The sequence below is a fragment of the Jaculus jaculus genome, chromosome 1 (genome assembly GCF_020740685.1).
Source record: "Jaculus jaculus isolate mJacJac1 chromosome 1, mJacJac1.mat.Y.cur, whole genome shotgun sequence".
NCBI lineage: Eukaryota > Metazoa > Chordata > Mammalia > Rodentia > Dipodidae > Jaculus > Jaculus jaculus.
Genome location: NC_059102.1, coordinates 16,886,098 through 16,893,341, shown reverse-complemented (window position 1 = coordinate 16,893,341; position 7,244 = coordinate 16,886,098).

The window sequence follows — 7,244 nt, the reverse complement described above, 5'->3', positions numbered from 1 at the left end:
TTTGTATGTAAACATCACATGTTGGTACCATCCTGTTCTTCCTCCTTGCCCCTTTTCTGAAGAGGCCTTCCTTGTTGGGGATGTAGGTCATCCCCTTGGGGGTTGTGGGTCATGCATTTTGGGGGTAGCAGTCAGTTATGGGGGAGAGGCAATGTCTCTGTGCAAAATGTTCCAACTTGTGGCTCTAACAATCTTTCTGCCCCATCTTCCACAAAATTCCCTGAGCCATTCTGGGAACATTTTAAGTCTACTTCAGTGATAGGCACTTAAGAGCACCTAGATATCTGGTTTGGTAAGTGTTGAGTGTTCTCAGTGTCTCTCTCCTTCACCCTTGTGCTGATATCAGATTCACTAAGAGAGCAGTATTCTTGCTTATTTCCCCAATTCCTCTGTGGTTTCAGCTGGGGCTGGGGTGGAGTACGCTGGGTCATTTATCTCCTCAAGTCCTGTTCCCATCTGAAAAAGAGAAGCAGATTCTCCAACAGAGAGTGACTTTCTCAACAGTCTTAAGGCAACACAATGCATGAAGATCTAGGAGTTCATACTCTCAAGTTGAGCTTGATTCTGAGTCTACCACTTGCTAGTAGTACACTGTCACACAAATCATTTCACCTCTGTGCCCTTGAGTGTTCTTCTCTAAAGAACAGAGATGATTATATGAAAACAGCTTACCAAGATATTAGGAAGATCAGAGGAGAATATAGATTTTTAAACTATAGGTAATATATCAAATCGTATTTTATATCATATTTTATTTCAGAGTTTTTTGACATAGGGTCTTATGTATCCCAGGCTGGCCTCAAACCAGCTAGTTAGCCAATGATGGCCTTGAACTACTGAGAGTCCTACCTTCACTTCCCAAGTGCTAGGATTGCAAGTGTGGGCCTCAATGCCCAGTTTAGTCAGTGTTGCAGATCAAACCTAGGGCTTCACACATGCTAGGCAAGCATTCTTCCAACTGAGCTACATCCACAGTCCTGAGATTTTTTTTTTTTTTGAGAGAGAGAGAGAAAGAGGCAGAGAGAGAGAGAGAGAATGGGTGCTCCAGGGCCTTCAGCCACTGCAGACAAACTCCAGCAGTGTGCTCCTCTTTGTGCACATGTGCGACATTATGCACTTGTGTCAGTGTGCATCTGGCTTATGTGAGACCTGGAGATTTGAACATGAGTTCTTAGGCACTGCAGGCAAGCACTTTAACCACTAAGCCATCTCTACAGCCCCCAGGTTTTTAAAAATTTATATATAAATTATATAAAATTTTAAATTATATATGTAAGTATGTTTGTATGTAAAATCTAGACTGGCATCTTCCATGTGGCAAGTGCTCAGTAGACACACACTATAGGAGCTATTTTTGTAAGACCATATAACTCAGGAAGCATCAAGCCCAAAGCCAAATGGCTGCTCTTCCAAATCTCTGGACACTGGAAAGCCAGGACCTTCCCTGATCATTCTGGTTATTTGGCCTTCATTTGACATCTTCCAGAACCTGACTCTAACTCCTCCTTCCCACCTGTAGCACTTATCTTCTTGTTGCTGGGTCAAAACACCTGACCAGAAGCAGCCTATAGAAGGAAAGGATTTATTTCAAGCTTGCAGTTTTTGAAGGAAAATTCATCACAGTTGAGAAAGCATGGCATGAGAAGGAAGCTGGCTCATGTCTGGTCACATTTGCAGGTGGAAGTAGTCTGTGCACTGGGTTGCTAACTGAACAATTAACTTCAAAGCCTGCCCTTCATGACACATCCTCCAGCAAATATTTGCTCCCAAAGGCTCTACCAGCTAGGGATTGAGTACAAAACATAATCACAAAAACACCAGGCTATGGGGAATGCTTGACACTCAAACTAAGTTTATTTTTCAACTTTTTTGTGATCAAACCATTTTATTAGACTTGAAGGTGAGGAGAGGCTGAAGAGCTCAACAGAATTTTATGTCCTTCTCAGGGTAGATCTCCATGTTTCCCTTGTTGCTGAAAGCCAAATGTGTGTGTGTGTGTGTGTGTGTGTGTGTGTGTGTGCACATGTGCACATGGTATATGCACATGTGTATGCTGATGTGCAGCCCATGTGCAGCAGATAAATGGGGATGCTAGGTTTTCTCTCTTGCTCTTTTGCCCCTTTTTAAAAATTTTGTTCATTTTTATTTATATTTTGAGAGCGACATTATGTTTTCCACAGTGGCTACACCAGCTTATATCCCCCACCAGGAGTGCACAGGGACTCCTTTCTCTCCATACTTTCACCAAGAGTTGGTAACATTTGATTTTTTTTTTTTTTTAACAGTAGCCATCCTCACAAGTAGAGGCCAATTGTCTTTGACACAGGTTCCAAGAAGGGAGAACGTGAAAGGAAAGCCTCTTCAATAAATTATTTGAGGAACACTGGATATTTGCATTGGAAAAGGGTAAGTCTGGACCTTCATACTATACATGAAAATCAACCCTAAGTTACTAAACCCAAATCATGAAAATCCAAGAAGAAAACTTGGGGGAACTCTCCTTAACATTGGTCTTATCAGTGGATATGACTCTAAAAGCACAGACAAGCAAAAGAAACTGGGACAATTTTAAACTAAAAAGTTTCTGCATGACAAGAGAAACAAACAACAAAATATAAACGCAGCTTAAAGAATCAGAGAAAATATTAGTAAGCTATTTATTTAATAGTCAAGATATAAAAATAACTCTTAGATCTCAATAGCAATAAATCAAATCAAGTTACAAAATGGGCAAAGGGACTGAATAGACATTTTCCCAAAGCCAATTGGGAAATGGTCAACCAGAGAAACCCAGATTGAACACAATATAAGGGTTCACATCACAGCAATCAAGAGAATATCCTTTAGGGTATATGTCCATATTTATGCCATTACAGGGACTCAAATAAGCTGCTCTTATAAACCAGTGCTGTCACTCTGGCCACTTCACCAACAAACACAGAAGTGCTAGCTATGACCCTGTCCTGGGGATGGCCACATAGAGAGTGTTGCAATGGTGGGTATGGTGGTGCACACCTTTAATCCCAGCACTCGGGAGGCAGAGGGAGGAGGATCGCCGTGAGTTCGAGGCAACCCTGAGACTCTATAGTGAATTCCAGGTCAGCCTGGCCTACAGTGAGACCCTACCTCAAAAAGAGAAAAAAAGTGTGTTGCACTGCTGGCAGAAAACACCAAGAAAACCACCAAGAGCAGCTTGTGGGGAAAAGGGATTTATTTTTGCTTACAGACCCGAGGGGAAGCTCCATGATGACAGGGGAAAGTGATGGCATGAGCAGAGGGTGGACATCACATCACCTCCTGACCAACATCAGTTGGACAACAGCAACAGAAGAGTATGCCAAACACTGGCAAGGGGAAGCTGGCTATAACACTCATAAGCCTGCCCCCAACAATACACTGCCTCCTGGAAGCGTTAATTTCCAAATTGTCCTCAGCTAGGGATCTGGCATTCAGATCACCTATGTTTATGAGGTACAGCTGAATCAAACCACCATGAGTGTAAAGTCACATTTAAGAGAGCAATGAGAACTTTCACTGTAGATGGTTCAATTTAAGTTGCCCAACCTCAGGCTCAAAGATATAGGTCAGTGGTAGAATGCTTGCCTATGGGTGCAAGACCCTGAATCCAAGCTCTCAGCACCACCAAAAAAATAAAAAGGGCTGGAAAGATAGCTAAGGGTTAAGGTGCTTGCCTACAAAGCCTAATGACCTCAGTTCGATTCCCCAGTACCCACAAAAAGGCAGATAAACAAAGTGGTTCATGCAGCTGGAGTTCATTTGCAGTGTCTGAAGGCCCTGGCATGCCCATTCTCTCTGTCTGCCTCTCTCTCTTCAACTCTCTTTGCTTGCAAATAAATAATTTTTTACAGCCACAACGGGGGCTGGAGATATGGCTTAGTGGTTAAGGTACTTGCCTGCAAAGCCAAAGGACCCAGGTTCTATTCTCCTGGACCCACGTAAGCCAGATGCACAAGGGGGCGCATGCATCTGGAGTTCGTTTGCAGTGGCTGAAGGCCCCAGCATGCCCATTCTCCCCCCTTCCCACCACCTCTTTCTCTCAAATAAATAAATAAAAATACTTTTTCAAAAAGCCACCATAGTGGTACTGTGATCCCAGTTACTTGTAAGGCTGAAGCAGGAGACTCACAAGATGGAGGCTGAGAAACTTAGAGCCCATCTCAAAATGAATACGAAATAACTCCACTGAGGAGGGTCCTCGGTGGAACAGGGGCGGGGAGAAGGGATATAAAAGGATCACACGAGGGGAATGTGACCAACATGCGATTTGTTCATACAATTAAGTTTATGACCGATACAAATACAAATGGCCAATAAGTATTTGAAAAGGTGTTCAGTTAAAAAAAATTAAATTTTAATTCAAAAGTTAAAAGCAGGTGGCTGGGGATATCATTTAGAAAAATACCTAAGTTCAGTTTCGATCCTCAGTACAGAAAAAAGATTGTTAAATTTAAGAATAATAATTAAAGCACTTTATTATACTTTAAAGAAAAACACTGCTCAGTCAATGCATCTAGCACTTAGGGAAGTCCCGGGAGAGATGTTTGTGTCTTTAATCTTCACAGTTCAAGAGAAAAATGAGGTCATCTGACTGGTTAGGACCAACAGTCACTGGACCACTTCGGAACCCTTAAAAAGCAAGGATCTGTGCTGGAGAAATGGCTTAGTGGTTAAGGAGCTTGCCTGTGAAGTCTAAGAACCCAGGTTCAATTCTCCAGTACCCATGTAAGCACAAGGTGGCACGTATGACTGGAAGTCGTTTGTAGTGCTTACAGACCCTGGCATGCCCATTCTCTCCGTATCTGCCTCTTTTGCTCTTTCTCCCTTTCAAGTACGTAAAGCGAGGGTCAAGCTCCTATCTGCCCAGTGATGCACAAGTGAGTTGAATTCCAGGTGGGAACTTGGAGCCAACCACAGGAGCCATCTGCTCCCACTTACAGGTCTGTCCTATTGGGCCCCTCACTTTTAGTTGAGTCAAGCCAAAAGGGAAGAGAAGTACGTGATTGACACTGTTGAGTTCCAACAATGATATAAATGATCTTGTGGACCTTGGATTCCCTAGCCTCTTCCTATACTCCAAAATCTGTAGGCTAGGTTTCTGTTCAAATATCCGCCCAGCAAACTAACTGGAAAGAATTGCTAATCTATAGTCAGTTGGTCCTGGCTCCAGCCTAGTGTGTAATGGGCTTTTGGCCATCAAAGAATAGGACCTTAAAAAGAATCAAAGCTCTAGGGCACAACATATGTGCCCGTAAGCAGAACTAAAGAGCTAAACATGCTCTTCACTGTGGTACTTCGGGGCACAGAAAGACAACATTACGTTACAACCTTATGTCTCCTTTGCAGCCGCACTGACTATGTGTTGGGTTCTGCATTGTTAGCACAGAGTGAAAATTGCTTTTCTTATTGAATTTCTCATTTATGCATGTATACGAAAGGGTATCATTCTAAGTGGTCAATCAACAAATGTTTAAGTGCCTCTTGTGCCTCATACCTAGGACACATACACAAAATAATCTTTCAGTAATTCTTATTAAATAGTGTTTTTTTTTTATTTGAGACTGAGAGACACAGAGAGAAAGACAGATACAGGGAGAGAGAGAGAATGGGCGCGCCAGGGCTTCCAGCCTTTGCAAACGAACTCCAGATGTGTGCGCCCCCTTGTGCATCTGGCTAATGTGGGACCTGGGGAACCGAGCCTCGAACCGGGGTCCTTAGGCTTCACAGGCAAGCGCTTAACCGCTAAGCCATCTCTCCAGCCCAGTAAACTCTTATTAACACCTACTCAGGGCTGGGGATGTAGCTCAGTTGGCAAAGGGCTTGACTAGCATACATGAGGCTCTGGATTCCTTTCCCAGCACTGCATAGAAACTAGGTGTATGACACACACCTGTCTTCCAGGCACTTGGAAGGTGGAGACAGGAGGATCTGAAGTTCAAGGTCAGTTTCAGCTACATAGGGAGTTGGAGGCCAGCCTGAGCTACATAAGACCATGTCGAGAAAAGAAAGAAACAACCCATTTACAGGTACTTTCTTAAGGTTGAATTAAGGGAAGTCATCTGGATGGAATCCCTGCTGCTGTATAATGTAGACTATTAGGGAAGGCACAACAAGCAAACGGGTCACTACAGGAGTAAAGCTTAGCAAGATGATAGGAAAAGCATGGGATTCTATGAAAACAAAAGAAGAGTCAGCAAGTTCAAATTTCAGGATCCAAGGTGTCTCAGTTACATGTAATTGAGACCTGGAGGAGATTTGGAAGTTGCCACATTAACAGCATGTGGGTGAGGAAGAAAGCATGGCAAAGAGTGCTCTTGGACAGGGAGAGTTTGTGAATAATCTGAAATGTGTGAGAGTCCAGCGTGATGGAGACTTAATGCCTTCATGTGTCGAAATAGAGAAATTGGCAAGGCTTGGTAATATATGGCCTGGTAGGCCATGTAAGGAAACAGAAGCTGCCCTCTTGTTAATGGGAAACCATTGAGACTTACTTAGTTGTTTTTTTTTTAATTTTTAATTTTATTTTAATTTATTAGTTTTCTTTTCAGCAAATACAGGCAGTTTGGTACCATTGTTTAGGCTCATCCATGATCTACCCCCTCCCGGACCCTCCTTGTTGATGTAAATGGGTCGTGCATTGGAGTTAGCACACAGTTATTGGTACGATAAATGTCTCTGCATATCATGACCCAACATGTGACTCTGACATTCTTTCTGCCCCCTCTTCCACAAAATTTCCCTGAGCCATGTTGGGTTCATTTTTGGTCTACTTCAGTGCTGCGGTGTTGGGGGCCTCTGAGGCTCTGGCTCTCTGATTTGGTAGGAGTTGATTTTTCTCTGTGTTGGCCTCCTTCCCCTTTGTGCTGGTATCCGGTTCATCAGGAAAACATCACCCTTGCTTGTTTCGACTTACTTAGTTTTAATTATTTATTTGTAAGTTGAGAGAGAGAGAAGACGGCAGAGAGAGAGAGAGAGAGAGAGAGAGAGAGAGAGAGAGGGAGAGAATGGGCACACTGGGATTTCTAGCCACTGCAAACGAACTCCAGATGCATGCACCACTTTGCGTATCTGGCTTTATGTGGGTCCTGGGGAATGGAATCCAGGCTGTTAGGCTTTGTATGCAAGTGCCTTAACTGAGGAGCCATCTTTCCAGTCCACCACTGAGACTTTTATTTTTTAATAATTATTGTTATTATTATTAGTTTGAGAGGGAGAGAAAGGAGAGA